The 17,660-nt window shown below is 42.2% G+C and overlaps 1 protein-coding gene across 1 annotated transcript in view; it reads right to left on the minus strand.

Annotated features, from left to right (window-relative positions):
• Positions 1-17,660, minus strand: part of LOC115103594 (MAGUK p55 subfamily member 2-like) — a 48,321-nt gene that overhangs the window by 19,098 nt on the left and 11,563 nt on the right. The gene's annotated exons all lie outside the window — the stretch shown is intronic.

The following is a 17,660-nucleotide window of genomic DNA, read 5'->3' on the forward strand; positions in this document are numbered from 1 at the left end:
CTCTCAAATTCATAGAAAGAGCTATGGATGCAAGGACTGACCAGCCATGATGTCACAAATAGAGTTTTAACCATGTTTTGAGGTTACACAGTGTTTGTGTACATTTATTTTGTTTTAAAATATTGGAGTAAAACAAGCTTATTTTGGGTTGTGATGGGGCACGGCAGTTGAACTAAGCTCATGAGGCATTTATATGGGCACATATAATTTATTTATAAGTCAACAAATGGATGTAGCAACTGCAGATTGCCCTTTAATGTCAAGTGTGACCCAAGACTCCCTCCACCAAATCCCAAAACGTATGCAGGAAAGGATGGCGGCAGTTGTCTGGACAAGCAGTGAAAAATGGGTCTACTTCCAGGAAGTAACAGTGTCAGTTCAATCTCCATTTACACATTATACGGCTTCATTAAAGTAGCCCTTTTCTGGCTGCGGCATTGAGAAACTGTGGGTGTTAATGGCTGTGGGTGTCATATAGAACATGGGGCGGCCCCATTTTTCAGAGCTACAGAGAGGAGATGAGCTGGGTAAGGGAGGAGGAGGTTGAGGGGCCGGAGGAAGGAAAGGAGGAGTGGAGGGAGGAAAGGAAGGGAGAGGAAAAAACAAAACTCACCACGCTCGGTGCAAGTCAATGCCACAGGCATGTCGAGGCTTTAGTCAAACTGTGTCAGCTGCCGGCAGAGAGAGAGAGAGAGAAAGAGAGAGAGAGAGAGAGAGAGGGACATTAATGAACATTTAGATTAATAAAATATTCATTTGTATTGAGAGTGTTCCCTCATGTGAGCCAGAACAGACATCCATTTTGAATGCGGTCATCAGAGCTAAAATGGATGGTAGAGGCCCTCACGGGCCCAAAAAATTGGACACGTTCCAAAATGGACGTGGGGTTTTCCCATCCGGATCCGATATGCATAGATGACAACTAGACCCTTTTCGTATAGACCTGGTCGGTTCCAGACTCGGTCTGAATGAGGGAAGCAGCAGAAAAATCCATTTTTAAGGTACTTAACTTCTTTGAGATAGGGGGCGCTCTTTTAATTTTTGGATAAAAAACGTTCCCGTTTTAAACAAGATAATTTGTCACGAAAAGATGCTCGACTATGCATGTAATTGACAGCTTTGGAAAGAAAAAACTCTGACGTTTCCAAAACTGCAAATATATTATCTGTGAGTGCCCCAGAACTAATGCTACAGGCGAAACCAAGATTAAATTTCATACAGGAAATGGTCCAGATTTTGAATGGCCTGTGTTCCAATGTCTCCTTATATGGCTGTGAATGCGCCAGGAATGAGCCTGCACTTTCTGTCGTTTCCCCAAGGTGTCTGCAGCATTGTGACGTATTTGTAGGCATATCATTGGAAGATTGACCATAAGAGACTACATTTACCAGGTGTCCGCCCGGTGTCCTCCGTCGAAATTATTGCGTAATCTCCAGCTCCATGCGTGTTCCATTTTCTTCAGAGGAGAAAGTCAACTGCCCGAGATGCCCGAGATGGCATAGCAGTTCAGACGTCTTTTGTCCTCGTCTTGTCGTGTCGTGTATATATATATATTTACAACTTTTTTCACATACATTTTATTTTTATTTTCCATCAACTCATCTTCATTACACTCTCCTGCAACCTGCCTCACCAATTGATATGTATAAATACGTATTATTTACCTCAAATCTGCAATCCTCCAAGAAGCTAGCCAGAAGCTAGCCAGAAACTCCAAGAAGCTAGCCAGAAGCTAGCCAGGAGCTAATCAGAAGCTAGTTAGCTTCTTTACTGGCAACTCGTTAGTATTTAGCTAACCACGGTTTGTGGTCATCAGCTATCCTTTAACTCGAAAATCTATCGCCAGTTTTGTACGGCGCAGCGCGCTCGGAACGGAACATACCGGACCGATTTTTCTCTCCATGTCCCTGGATTTCAACTGCTCTCTGGACATTCACTCCCGGATCTCACAGCTAGCTGGCTGCTATCCGTGTGTCTATCTGCTTTCGTCGATTCCGGAGCAAACATCAATTACTCCGGAGCTAGCCAGCTCCGTCAATCACTCCTGAGCTCCGTCAATCACTCCTGGGCTGCAGTCACCTATCCGGACCCGTTTTACTGCCTACGCGGAGCCCCACCGGGCCTTCACAACTGGACTGCCGACGTTATCTACCCGAAGGAGATCCGGCTGGCTCCTCCGTCGCGACGTTACCTGAATGCCCATCTGCGGCCTGCTAACCGTTAGCTGTCATACCGGCTGCTCTCAGAAAAGACAATCGGACAATTTATTTATTTTTATTATTATTATGTTTCTTCTTGGGCCTCTATAACTATATCTATTGTTTTTATTTTTTGTTGTTGTGTGATTTGGACTAATCCCCTCTACAACACGGAACTCCACTAATCTACTGACGGAACGCAAGAGGTGGCTAACAACAGACCTCCATCCTATGCTAGCTTGCTACCGATGTCCTGGCTAGCTGTCTAAATCGCCGTGACCCCCAAACCAACCTCTCCACTCCCTGGACCCTTTTGATCACTCGACCAAGGATGCCTCTCCTTAATGTCAATATGTCTTGTCCATTGCTGTTCTGGTTAGTGTTTATTGGCTTATTTCACTGTAGAGCCTCTAGTCCTGCTCACTATACCTTATCCAACTTATTAGTTCCACCACCCACACATGCAATGACATCTCCTGGTTTCAATGATGTTTCTAGAGACAATATATCTCTCTTCATCACTCAATACCTAGGTTTACCTCCACTGTATTCACATCCTACCATACCTTTGTCTGTACATTATACCTTGATGCTATTTTATCGCCCCCAGAAACCTCCTTTTACTCTCTGTTCCAGACGTTCTAGACGACCAATTCTTATTGCTTTTAGCCGTACCCTTATTCTTCTCCTCCTATGTTCCTCTGGCGATGTAGAGGTGAATCCAGGCCCTGCAGTGCCTAGCTCCACTCCTATTCCCCAGGCGCTCTCTTTTGATGACTTCTGTAACCGTAATAGCCTTGGTTTCATGCATGTTAACATTAGAAGCCTCCTCCCTAAGTTTGTTCTTTTCACTGCTTTAGCACACTCTGCCAACCCGGATGTTCTAGCTGTGTCTGAATCCTGGCTTAGGAAGACCACCAAAAATTCAGAAATTTTAATTCCAAACTACAACATTTTCAGACAAGATAGAACTGCCAAAGGGGCGGTGTTGCAATCTACTGCAAAGATAGCCTGCAGAGTTCTGTCCTACTATCCAGGTCTGTACCCAAACAATTTGAACTTCTACTTTTAAAAATCCACCTCTCTAAAAACAAGTCTCTCACCGTTGCCGCCTGCTATAGACCACCCTCTGCCCCCAGCTGTGCTCTGGACACCATATGTGAACTGATTGCCCCCATCTATCTTCAGAGCTCGTGCTGCTAGGCGACCTAAACTGGAACATGCTTAACACCCCAGCCATCCTACAATCTAAACTTGATGCCCTCAATCTCACACAAATTATCAATGAACCTACCAGGTACCCCCAAAGCCTTAAACACGGGCACCCTCATAGATATCATCCTAACCAACTTCCCCTCTAAATACACCTCTGCTGTCTTCAACCAAGATCTCAGCGATCACTGCCTCATTGCCTGCATCCGTAATGGGTCAGCGGTCAAACGACCTCCACTCATCACTGTAAAACGCTCCCTGAAACACTTCAGCGAGCAGGCCTTTCTAATCGACCTGGCCGGGGTGTCCTGGAAGGATATTGATCTCATCCCGTCAGTAGAGGATGCCTGGATATTTTTAAAAATGCCTTCCTAACAATCTTAAATAAACATGCCCCATTCAAGAAAATTAGAACCAGGAACAGATATAGCCCTTGGTTCTCCCCAGACCTGACTGCCCTTAACCAACACAAAAACATCCTATGGCGTTCTGCATTAGCATCGAACAGCCCCGTGATATGCAGCTGTTCAGGGAAGCTAGAAACCGTTATACACAGGCAGTTAGAAAAGCCAAGGCTAGCTTTTTCAAGCAGAAATTTGCTTCCTGCAACACTAACTCAAAAAGTTCTGGGACACTGTAAAGTCCATGGAGAATAAGAACACCTCCTCCCAGCTGCCCACTGCACTGAAGATAGGAAACACTGTCACCACTGATAAATCCACCATAATTGAGAATTTCAATAAGCATTTTTCTACGGCTGGCCATGCTTTCCACCTGGCAACTCCTACCCCGGTCAACAGCACTGCACCCCCAACAGCAACTCGCCCAAGCCTTCCCCATTTCTCCTTCTCCCAAATCCATTCAGCTGAAGTTCTGAAAGAGCTGAAAAATCTGGACCCCTACAAATCAGCCGGGCTAGACAATCTGGACCCTTTCTTTCTAAAATTATCTGCCGAAATTGTTGCCACCCCTATTACTAGCCTGTTCAACCTCTCTTTCGTGTCATCTGAGATTCCAAAAGATTGGAAAGCAGCTGCGGTCATCCCCCTCTTCAAAGGGGGGGACACTCTTGACCCAAACTGCTACAGACCTATATCTATCCTACCATGCCTTTCTAAGGTCTTCGAAAGCCAAGTCAACAAACAGATTACCGACCATTTCGAATCTCACCATACCTTCTCTGCTATGCAATCTGGTTTCAGAGCTGGTCATGGGTGCACCTCAGCCACGCTCAAGGTCCTAAACGATATCTTAACCGCCATCGATAAGAAACATTACTGTGCAGCCGTATTCATTGATCTGGCCAAGGCTTTCGACTCTAAATGATTGCCTCGCCTGGTTCACCAACTACTTCTCTGATAGAGTTCAGTGTGTCAAATCGGAGGGTCTGCTGTCCGGACCTCTGGCAGTCTCTATGGGGGTGCCACAGGGTTCAATTCTTGGACCGACTCTCTTCTCTGTATACATCAATGAGGTCGCTCTTGCTGCTGGTGAGTCTCTGATCCACCTCTACGCAGACGACACCATTCTGTATACTTCCGGCCCTTCTTTGGACACTGTGTTAACAACCCTCCAGGCAAGCTTCAATGCCATACAACTCTCCTTCCGTGGCCTCCAATTGCTCTTAAATACAAGTAAAACTAAATGCATGCTCTTCAACCGATCGCTACCTGCACCTACCCGCCTGTCCAACATCACTACTCTGGACGGCTCTGACTTAGAATACGTGGACAACTACAAATACTTAGGTGTCTGGTTAGACTGTAAACTCTCCTTCCAGACCCATATCAAACATCTCCAATCCAAAGTTAAATCTAGAATTGGCTTCCTATTTCGCAACAAAGCATCCTTCACTCATGCTGCCAAACATACCCTTGTAAAATTGACCATCCTACCAATTCTCGACTTTGGCGATGTCATTTACAAAATAGCCTCCAATACCCTACTCAACAAATTGGATGCAGTCTATCACAGTGCAATCCGTTTTGTCACCAAATCCCCATATACTACCCACCATTGCGACCTGTACGCTCTCGTTGGCTGGCCCTCGCTTCATACTCGTCGCCAAACCCACTGGCTCCATGTCATCTACAAGACCCTGCTAGGTAAAGTCCCCCCTTATCTCAGCTCGCTGGTCACCATAGCATCTCCCACCTGTAGCACACGCTCCAGCAGGTATATCTCTCTAGTCACCCCCAAAACCAATTCTTTCTTTGGCCGCCTCTCCTTCCAGTTCTCTGCTGCCAATGACTGGAACGAACTACAAAAATCTCTTAAATTGGAAACACTTATCTCCCTCACTAGCTTTAAGCACCAACTGTCAGAGCATCTTACAGATTACTGCACCTGTACATAGCCCACCTATAATTTAGCCCAAACAACTACCTCTTTCCCAACTGTATTTAATTTATTTATTTATTTTGCTCCTTTGCACCCCATTATTTTTATTTCTACTTTGCACATTCTTCCATTGCAAAACTACCATTCCAGTGTTTTACTTGCTATATTGTATTTACTTTGCCACCATGGCCTTTTTTGCCTTTACCTCCCTTCTCACCTAATTTGCTCACATTGTATATAGACTTGTTTTTTTTTACTGTATTATTGACTGTATGTTTGTTTTACTCCATGTGTAACTCTGTGTCGTTGTATGTGTCGAACTGCTTTGCTTTATCTTGGCCAGGTCGCAATTGTAAATGAGAACTTGTTCTCAACTTGCTTACCTGGTTAAATAAAGGTGAAATAAAAAAAATAAAAAAACTGCCACAAATGATTTATCATCGATAGATATGTGAAAAACACCTTGAGGATTGATTCTAAACAACGTTTGCCATGTTTCTGTCGATATTATGGAGTTCATTTGGAAAAAAGTTTGCGTTGTAATGACTTAATTTTAGTTTTTTTTCTTACCCAAACGTGATGAACAAAATGGAGCGATTTGTCCTACACAAATAATATTTTCGGAAAAACTGAACATTTGCTATCTAACTGAGATTCTCCTCATTGAAAACATCTGAAGTTCTTCAAAGGTAAATGATTTTATTTGAATGCTTTTCTTGTTTTTGTGAAAATGTTGCATGCTGAATGCTAGGCTTAATGCTATGCTAGCTATCAATACTCTTACACAAATGCTTGTTTAGCTATGGTTCAAAAGCATATTTTGAAAATCTGAGATGACGGTGTTGTTAACAAAAGGCTAAGCTTGAGAGCTAATATATTTATTTCATTTCATTTGCGATTTTCATGAATAGTTAACGTTGCGTTATGCTAATGAGCTTGCGGCGATAATTACACTCCTGGATACAGGTTTTTTTCGTAGCCAAACGTGATGAACAAAACGGAGCGTTTTGTCCTACACAAATAATATTTTTGGAAAAACTGAACATTTGCTATCTAACTGAGAGTCTCCTCATTGAAAACATCTGAAGTTCTTCAAAGGTAAATGATTTTATTTGAATGCTTTTCTTGTTTTTGTGAAAATGTTGCATGCTGAATGCTAGGCTTAATGCTATGCTAGCTAGCAATACTCTTACACAAATGCTTGTTTAGCTATGGTTCAAAAGCATATTTTGAAAATCTGAGATGACAGTGTTGTTAACAAAAGGCTAAGCTTGAGAGCTAAAATATTTATTTCATTTCATTTGCGATTTTCATGAATAGTTAACGTTGCGTTATGCTAATGAGCTTGCGGCTATAATTACACTCCTGGATACAGGTTTTTTTCGTAGCCAAACGTGATGAACAAAACGGAGCGATTTCTCCTACACAAATAATCTTTTTGGAAAAACTGAACATTTGCTATCTAACTGAGAGTCTCCTCATTGAAAACATCTGAAGTTCTTCAAAGGTAAATGATTTTATTTGAATGCTTTTCTTGTTTTTGTGAAAATGTTGCATGCTGAATGCTAGGCTTAATGCTATGCTAGCTATCAATACTCTTACACAAATGGTTGTTTAGCTATGGTTCAAAAGCATATTTTGAAAATCTGAGATGACAGTGTTGTTAACAAAAGGCTAAGCTTGAGAGCAAATACATTTATTTCATTTAATTTGCGATTTTCATGAATAGTTAACGTTATGTTATGGTAATGAGCTTGAGGCTATAAATAGGATCCCGGATACGGGATTGCTCGTCGCAACAGGTTAATTAACCGGAGCTGATAAAACATGAGGGAGAGAAGGAAGAGAGAGGACCAGGTGCTGTGCTGTGTGTGAAGTTTACTGTGAGTATGAGCGATTGACACATTAAACAGGGAGGAGACGAGAGACGAGAGACAGCAACCAACCAAGCCGACTCGTGCTATAGTAGACTAATAGCTAACATAGCTAGGTTATTTATCATTTAACAAGATTATTTATTACCGGTTTTGGCTGCATCTAACCAGGAGAAGCTAGTATAACCCTCTGCCCCCCCCCCCCCCCCCCCAGTTAACTAGCTAGTTAACTAGCTAGGCTAATTGAGGTGGCTGTATGCCTCTCTTTCTCGTCCAACACAGTTACAAACAACAAGAGGTCCATTCAGAAAACACAGTGCCTTGCAAAAGTATTCAGCCCCCTTGGCGTTTTTCCTGTTTTGTTGCATTACAACCTGTAATTTAAATAGATTTTTATTTGGATTTCATGTAATGGACATACACAAAAAAGTTATAATTGGTGAAGTAAAACAAAAAAATTACTTGTTTCACAAAATTCCAAAAAATTCCAAATGGAAAAGGGGTGCGTGCATATGTATTCACCCCTTTGCTATGAAGCCCCTAAATAAGATCTGGTATAACCAATTACCTTCACATAATTTGTTAAATAAAGTCCACCTGTGTGCAATCTAAGTGTCACATGATCTGTCACATGATCTCAGTATATATACAGCTGTTCTAAAAGGCCCCAGAGTCTGCAACACAACTAAGCAAGGGGCACCACCAAGCAAGCGGCAACATGAAGACCAAGGAGCTCTCCAAACAAGTCAGTGTCAAAGTTGTGGAGAAGTACAGATCATATCCATCCTGCCCTGCCTTTCTAAAGTCTTCGATAGCCAAGTTAACAAACATTTCGAATCCCACCAGTACCTTCTCCACTTTGCAATCCGGTTTCCGAGCTGGTCACAGGTGCACCTCAGCCACGCTCAAGGTACTAAACGATATCATAACCGCCATTGATAAAAGACGGTACTATGCAGCCGCCATCATCGACCTGGCCAAGGCTTTCGAATCTGTCAATCACCGTATTCTTCTTCTTATTTTTTTTACAATATATTTATTGCCATTTCTTTTTATACAATTTAACAATCAGAAAAATATGACACAGATAATGCCCCTTTACTCCTTCCACCTACACAAAACACCATGCTACATGGGGGTACATTGTGCAAAACCCTTCCCTCCCCAACACAGGAACACCCCCCTCCCTCCCCTCTACCGGTATTAGCTTCACTCATTAACAACAACAAAAAGAAACAGAATGACCTTCACATTCCATGCTAGAAAATAAATCATTCAACACAAAAACAAATAATAACATTATATTAATGAAGAAAGAAGTAATGAGGCAGCTAGGGTGACGTCTCTAGCTGTGCATTTATTGTCTGCAATGACTGCCAATGTAATGGATCTGGTTTTGCTGCAAATATTAACTGGTAGAACAGAATCATCTCCAAGAAGAATAAGTAAGTATTTGGTTTGTACTGTCATATTAGTGACCTGTGATAAGATCTGAATAATGTCTTTCCAATAATTGCATACTTCAGGGCAGGACAAAAACATATGCATAAGTGTGCCCACTCCCGTTTTACACCTTGGGCAAAATGTTGAATATTTAGAATTGATCTTATACAGTCTCTCTGGTGCCTTGTGTTAAATGAAAGAAACCCTGAGCATCTAAAAATAGCTTTCCCCATTTCTCATCCTCAACGAGACATCATGCCACGTCATGCAAAGGTCATCATGCCACTTCATGCAAGCTTTCAGAGGACCATCGTTCCCCAACAGAGCTTGAAGCCGAGAGAACATGTAAGAAATGACACCTTTTACCCTTTTCCTTTCCAGCCACAGTTAATCAGTTATAGGTTTACTCATGGGCTGAATCCTACCTCCCTGATGTGTGGCAATATAATGCCTAACCTGTAGGTATTTAATTTAAAGAAATTAGTTGAGGTAACTGAAAATGAGATGCCAGTTGTGGAAAGGATAGTAGTTCACCTTCTCTATAGAGATTACCAAATGTTTTAATTCCTTTGTTAAACCAAGAAAATAATACCATCTCTCAGGGCTTTGGGTAAAATGGGGTTATTATAGAAAGGTGTTTGTTCGTATATAGATCTAAGCCCTTCTGTTTGTTTACAGACTTCAATCCATGTATTTAAAGTGTTTTTAATGAAAGGGTTGTTTATGAGACCTTGCAAAGCTTTAGGTGGGCTAATATAAGGTATAGATGCCAATGTGGCAGGGGTCAGACACTCCTCTATCTGTCTCCAAGAGGGTGAACTTGGTGTTGTATCTTGTCATACCCACACAGCCTTTAACTGAGATGCCCAGTAAAACAACTACTGGGTGTCAGGTAGAGTAAGTCCTCCTTCTGAGTATGGTTTGCAATAAAGTTGTGAGTTTCACTCTGGGGCGTTTCCCTTTCCACAGAATTGAAGAAACCTTCCTATTAAGTTCGTTGAAAAAACCTTTGGGAATAGTAAAGGGCAAGGTTTGAAAAAGGAACAATAATTTTGGTAATATATTCATCTTTACACAATTGACCCGCCCAATAAGAGAAATGGGTAAATCCTGCCATCTATCCAATTCTTCCCCAACCTTTTTGAGAAGTGGAGTATAGTTCAGTTGATATGTCTTAATAATTTCAGAAGGAATTTGCAATCCAAGATATGTCATTTTCTGTGGTTTCCAAGAAAACGGCTGGTCTAGGATTGGGTTCTGCAGAGCTGCCCTGTTAACCTCTTCAGTCGACCCTCTACTTTTTTGAACATTCTGTTAAAAATCGCGCAACATTTCAGCGCCCTGCTACTCATGCCAGGAATATAGTATATGCATTTGCTTAGTCTGTGTGGATAGAAAACACTCAGACGTTTAAAAAACTGGTTAAATCACTGCTGTGGCTTTACCAGAACGGCATTTACATCGAAAAGCACAGGAAAAACTGATCACTGAAAATGGGAAAATATATCCATGCGCTACTTGATCCCATTGATAAAGGTGAACCACAATTAATTGACTGAGGTTGCAGTACCTACAGCATCCACACAGTGTCTAGAGTCTTGTCATTTCCCTTCGAGTTTTTTCTTGGTCAAACACATGCAGGACACCGTATCTAATCCGGTCTAGGACCGGATATTTTCGTTGAGTTTCTAGCCGGACATTTTTCCAGACGGACAGCTAATGATCTTTACATCGCCTCCTGATGAATTTTATCGCTTATTAACGTTTACTAATACCTAAAGTTGCATTACAAACGTATTTCGAAGTGTTTTGTGAAAGTTTATCGTCGACTTTTTGAATTTTAAAAAATGACGTTACGTTTTGAAACAATGTTTTTTCGTTTATCACACAGTCTACATATAACGATATCTAGGCTTTATATGGACCGATTTAATCGAAATAAAGACCCAAATAGTGTTTATGGGACATCTAGGAGTGCCAACAAAGAAGATGGTGAAAGGTAATGAATGTTTTCTATTTTATTGTGCGGTTTGTGTAACGCCGAAATGCTAATTATTTTGTTTACGTCCCCTGTGGGTCTTTTGGGGTGTTGCATGCTATCAGATAATAGCTTCTCGTGCTTTCGCCGAAAAGCATTTTAAAAATCTGACTTGTTGCCTGGATTCACAACGAGTGTAGCTTTAATTCGATACCCTGCATGTGTATTTTAATGAACTTTTGAGTTTTAACTAATACTATTAGCATTTAGCGTAGCGCATTTGCATTTCCAGAGCTCTAGTTGGGACGCAAGCGTCCCGAGTAGAAGCAACAGGTTAAAAGGCATAATTATACTATTCAATATTTATTTTATTTTATATCCTGAAAAGGTCCCATATTCTTTCAGGATGTCAACTCATGTTCGGAGTGAAATTTCTGGTTTAGCGAGGTAAAGAAAAATGTCATCGGCATAGAGCGAGACCAGATGTTCACGCCCACCTATACGAACACCATGGATGGATGGATGAGATCTTAAAGCTTCTGCCAGTGGCTCTATAGCCAAAGAAAAAAGGAGCGGACTTGCGGGACAACCCTGTCTTGTGCCACGTGATAGGGAGAACTGTGAGGAAATGTTTCCATTAGTCAGGATCTGAGCTACCGGACATTTGTACAGTAATCTCATCAGACCTACATACTTAGGTCCAATATTCATCCTCTGTAAACTTCAAACAGGTAGTTCCATTCTATACGGTCAAAAGCTTTTTCAGCATCTAATGAAGCGGTCACTACAGATTCTTGGTCATAATACATAATATTAAATAATCTTCTGATATTATCAGGAGATGCGCGGTTTCTTACAAAGCCTGTTTAGTCCACATCAACCAAGTCCGGAAGAACCTCATCCAGTCTAAGAGCTATGAGTTTCGCAAGAATCTTGTATGATGTGTTCAATAGAGATATTGGTCTTTATGACCCACAAAGCAGAGGATCTTTCCCAGAATTTAACAAAACTGTGATCAGTGCCTGTTCAAATGGGTCTGGGAGCTTTTCTGTCTCTATGGCATAATTAAACATACTGCAAAAAGGCTCAATTAGTTTGGGTAAAAAGGATCGATAGAATTCAATAGGGAATCCGTCTAACCCTGGTGATTTTCCCCAAGCAGTGTTGAAAATGGATTCCCTAATTTCCTCTGTGGTAATCTCTTTCTCCAGGTGCTCTCTATCCTCATCAGTTAAAGTTTGTAAATTGAGTTTGTTCAAAAACTCATGCATTGTGGCAGGGACATCCCCTTCAGACTTGTACAATGTTTTATAAAACTTCCTGAAGACTAGATTAATTTCCTCAGGACTGAACAACTGTGTTATTGGGCAGCTTAATGGAGCTAATAACTCTACTAGGATCCTCTCATCTTATCTGCCAAGCAAGCAACTTCCCTGCTTTATCTCCATGTTCGTAGTAGTTTTGTTTTGTTCTCCTAAGAGCATTTTCCACTTTATGGGTCATCAGGGTGTTATTTTCCAATCGAGTCTAATTTTTCTAGAGTTGAGTTGTCAAATGTTACACTATGTCCATTTTCCAGATCTCTAATTTCATTGTCCAATGAATCTACAAGAGCCTTATACATCTTACGAGCACCTGAACTAAAGGCTATGATTTGCCCCCTCAGATATGCAAGGAAAGCTTCCCATAGAATTAGGGGGGCAGAGTTGTTATCGGTGCTAAAAAATATGTCTATATAAGTGTTCAGAAATGTTACAAATGTGGGATTATTTAGTAAGTATGTGCCAAACCTCCATCCTCTTGAGGGTGGTTGTGTTTTACTGAGTGGTACTGAAGCCAGCAGGGCAGAATGATCTGATATACATCTTTGTAAGTCCTCACACCCAGTAGTTAAACTTTCCTTGGCTGCAGGAATAATTCTCTAATAAGAAATATGTAAATTAAAGTAACTGTTATGGACAGTGGAGAAAAAAATGAGTATTCCTTTTGGTTGTGAAATCTCCATAAGTCTACAAGTCCAAAATGTTTCATTTCTGCCTTTAACATTTTAGCTGCCTGTGTGAGGTTGATACTATTAGAGGAATATCTATCACTGGAAGGGTCCAGTACCAAGTTAAATTCCCCTGCCATTATGATCTCTGATGATGGGCACATTAACTTCAAAAATATTTATTGGTAACAATTTAGGATCATCATGGTTAGGCCCATAAACATTCACAATGGTAATGGGCTCAGTGTTAATGAAACCTTGAATGATCACAAACCTACCCCCTTTGTCTTTAACCTGAGATTGTATCTGAAAGGGGCAATGCTTATTTATGAGTATGGCCACCCCTCTTGCGAGAGGTGAAAGATGAATAGTACACTTGACCCACCCATTCTCTCTTCAGTTTATCATGCTCAGAGTCAGTCAGGTGTGTCTCCTGAAGAAGAACTATATCAACCTTATGCTGCTTTAGATGATTCAGAATGTGTTTGCGCTTGACTGGGCATTTAGTACCTTAATGTTAAGTGTCATAAATGTATAGATATTAGGTGCCGACATCTTTAAAATAAGACATAGGGAAAAAGAAAGAAACCAAATTGCGTTGAGTGTCTACAACTTGTACAAAATGAAATGATGAAAGTATAAAGTAGTAAACATCTTGTGAGCTAATACCCTGACCCTACCACAAACCTACCCAACCTCCTCCCCAACTGAGGGAGTTAAAGAACCCATATCCTTAGACGCTAGTCTTAAAGCTAGATGTACCTGCTATGCATAGCATCGCTCTAATTAGGTTAATTCTAAATGACATGTAGATGGGATTAGAAGTACATTGACTGTTCCTTGTAGCATGAAAATATTGTTCGTCAAGTAACAAAATACAATTTGATTACAACAAATATTGACCAGACTATTTATCCCCACTTGAGCATGTCTCAACAACAACAACAAAAACCTCGGGGGCGTTCATAGTCACCAACAGAGCCTACCCGCACACCCAAATGTCAACCAATCGGCATTCCCCAATGCGCCCTGAAACCTGTGCTGCGCGGCGACAAAAGCGATGACCACAAAAGCACCCCAGCAGGTCAGGCAAAAAGACATCAAGCTGTGATGTATAAATGAAGACCTTTACCAGACGATAACTATCATCTCTCAAATATAAAATAGGGACAAGTAGTTAAACGATCACCATCCTCCTGAGTTCACCCTCCCCCCCCAAAATATTATATATACACACATGTATGCACATACACAAGTGTAAAGCTATCAGCCATCTGGCAATTAGGTGGCCAGCCAGTGTGCAGCTTATCCCTGCCTCGTATCACTAACGCTAGCATACATCTCTAACAATAAACGAGCCAGCCAACGTAATAGTGCTAACATTCCCTGAAGTAATATAAACAACATTTAGGCTTGAAACCCAGTCAAAAGCCACATAACTATTTAACCAAACCCGACTCGGCCTCTCTGAGTAAAATAAAAGTATACAGCAAAAGTGTAACTACCTGACATAGTGTGGCTGTATAGTAGCTATAGCTACATCCTTGTAAACCTAGCGAGCTGGCTAAATAGCACAGACAACATTAGCCATCTAGCCAGCCAGCCAGCTAGTCGATCATATGACTAATTCCGTTGTTTCCTCATGTGCTAACAGTTCACTATCCACTATATCTAAGTTCAAAAGACAGTTCCTCTAGGTGTAGTAGATGTGAACAAGTCAGGAAGTTCTTTCCTCATGTATGTTTCAGCCATCTTCACATAGTCAAATGTGCACTCACCACTCTTGGATTCGATCCACAAAGTTGCTGGGTAGCGCAGGCCGTATGCCAAGCCAGCCTGACGCAGAAGTCTATTCAGTGGGGAGAAAGTCATCCTCCTCTTGTGTAGTATGGGAGAAAGATCCGGAAAGATCATGATTCTGGCATCTCCGTACTTGAGCTCTCCCTTTGCTCGGGCAGCAGAGAGGATGCGAACAGTGTCCTGGTACTGTAGAAATGTAATGACAAATGCCCTGGGTGCAACCTGGCCAGGCAGTCACCTCCGTAGGGTGCGATGGGCCCTCTCGATCTCCAGTGGGTGCGTGGGAGGAGGTAGATCCAGAATTTTGGGAATCCATTCCTGTAGAAAGGAGATCACGTCTCTTCCCTCTCCGGCCTCCAGGAAACCTTGAAATCTCAAATTTGAGCGGCTTCGGAAATTTTCGTAATAATCTAATTTCTCCTCTTCTAACTTTGTCACTCATCCCTTTGTGACTTTCTGGTCTTCGTGGAGTTTATCGACCAATACATACATTTTTCTGAGGTGTTCAGAAAGTGTCTCTTGGATTTATGTTATACCCTTGTCCATCTCCATTCTGAACCATGCTGGTGCTTCTTCCGAGCTAGCATTCACAGAGGCCGAAGAAGGGCTGTCAGAGAGGGGCATTTTCCATGCCTCGTCTGAGGCTTTGGCGACACAAAAGATGTTTAAACTTCCAGTTCACGATTAACGAACAGGTAAACCATGTCAAAATCCAATAATATTGTTTGAGAGTTCGAGGACGCTATGCAGACCCGTCTTGTTAGAGCTTCGCCATTGCCAGAAGTCAATCACCGTATTCTTATCGGCAAACTCAACAGCCTTGGTTGTTGAGTCTGACTGACTCGCCTGGTTCACCTACTACTTCTCTAATAGAGTTCAGTGTTTCAAATCGGAGGGCCTGTTGTCTGGACCTCTGGCAGTCTCTATGGGGGTACCACAGGGTTCAATTCTCGGGCCGACTCTGTTCTCTGTATATATCAATGATGTCGCTCTTGCTGTGGGTGACTCCCTGATCCACCTCTACGCAGACAACACCGTTCTGTATACATCTGGCCCTTCTTTGGACACTGTGTTAACTAACCTCCAGTTGTGGCCTCCAACTCCTCTTAAACACTAGTAAAACTAAATGCATGCTTTTCAACCGATCGCTGCCTGCATCCGCCCGCCCGACTAGCATCACTACTCTGTACGGTTCTGACTTAGAATATGTGGACAACTACAAATACCTAGGTGTCTGGTGAGACTGGAAACTCTCCTTCCAGCCTCATATTAAACATCTCCAATCCAAAATGATATCTAGAATCGGCTTCCTATTTCGCAAGAAAGCCTCCTTCACTCGAGCTGTCAAACATACCCTCGTAAAACTGACTATCCTACCGATCCTTGACTTCGGCAATGTCATTTACAAAATAGCCTCCAACACTACTCAGCAAACTGCATGCAGTCTATCAAAGTGCCGTCCGTTTTGTCACCAAAGCCCCATATAACACCCACCACTGCAATCTGTATGCTCTCGTCGGCTGGCCCTCGCTACATATTTGTCGCCAGACCCACTGGCTCCAGGTCATCTATAAGTCTTTGCTAGGTAAAGCTCCGCCTTATCTCAGCTCACTGGTCACCATAACAACACCCACCCGTAGCACATGCTCCAGCAGGTATATCTCAATGGTCATCCCCAATGCCCCAAAGCCGCCAATGCCCCAAAGCCGCCTTTCCTTCCAGTTCTCTGCTGCCAATGACTCGAATGAATTGCAAAAATCGCTAAAGTTGGAGACTTATATCTCCCTCACTGACTTTAAGCATCAGCTATCTGAGCAGCTTACTGGTCGCTGCAGCTGTACACAGACCATCTGTAAATAGCCCATCCAATCTACCTACCTCATCCCCATATTGTTTTTATTAACTTTTTTTCTCCTTTGCACACCAGTATTTCTACTTACACATCATCATCTTCACATCTATCACTCAAGTGTTAATTAGCTAAATTGTAATTGTTACTTTGCTACTATGGCCTATTTATTGCCTTACCTCCTCACGACATTTGCACAGTATTCATTGATCTGGCCAAGGCTTTCGACTCTGTCAACCACCACATCCTCATCGGCAGACTCGACAGCCTTGGTTTCTCAAATGATTGCCTCGCCTGGTTCACCAACTACTTCTCTGATAGAGTTCAGTGTGTCAAATCGGAGGGTCTGCTGTCCGGACCTCTGGCAGTCTCTATGGGGGTGCCACAGGGTTCAATTCTTGGACCGACTCTCTTCTCTGTATACATCAATGAGGTCGCTCTTGCTGCTGGTGAGTCTCTGATCCACCTCTACGCAGACGACACCATTCTGTATACTTCCGGCCCTTCTTTGGACACTGTGTTAACAACCCTCCAGGCAAGCTTCAATGCCATACAACTCTCCTTCCGTGGCCTCCAATTGCTCTTAAATACAAGTAAAACTAAATGCATGCTCTTCAACCGATCGCTACCTGCACCTACCCGCCTGTCCAACATCACTACTCTGGACGGCTCTGACTTAGAATACGTGGACAACTACAAATACTTAGGTGTCTGGTTAGACTGTAAACTCTCCTTCCAGACCCATATCAAACATCTCCAATCCAAAGTTAAATCTAGAATTGGCTTCCTATTTCGCAACAAAGCATCCTTCACTCATGCTGCCAAACATACCCTTGTAAAACTGACCATCCTACCAATCCTCGACTTTGGCGATGTCATTTACAAAATAGCCTCCAATACCCTACTCAACAAATTGGATGCAGTCTATCACAGTGCAATCCGTTTTGTCACCAAAGCCCCATATACTACCCACCAT

The sequence above is a fragment of the Oncorhynchus nerka genome, linkage group LG21 (assembly GCF_034236695.1).
Source record: "Oncorhynchus nerka isolate Pitt River linkage group LG21, Oner_Uvic_2.0, whole genome shotgun sequence".
Classification (NCBI taxonomy): Eukaryota; Metazoa; Chordata; class Actinopteri; order Salmoniformes; family Salmonidae; genus Oncorhynchus; species Oncorhynchus nerka.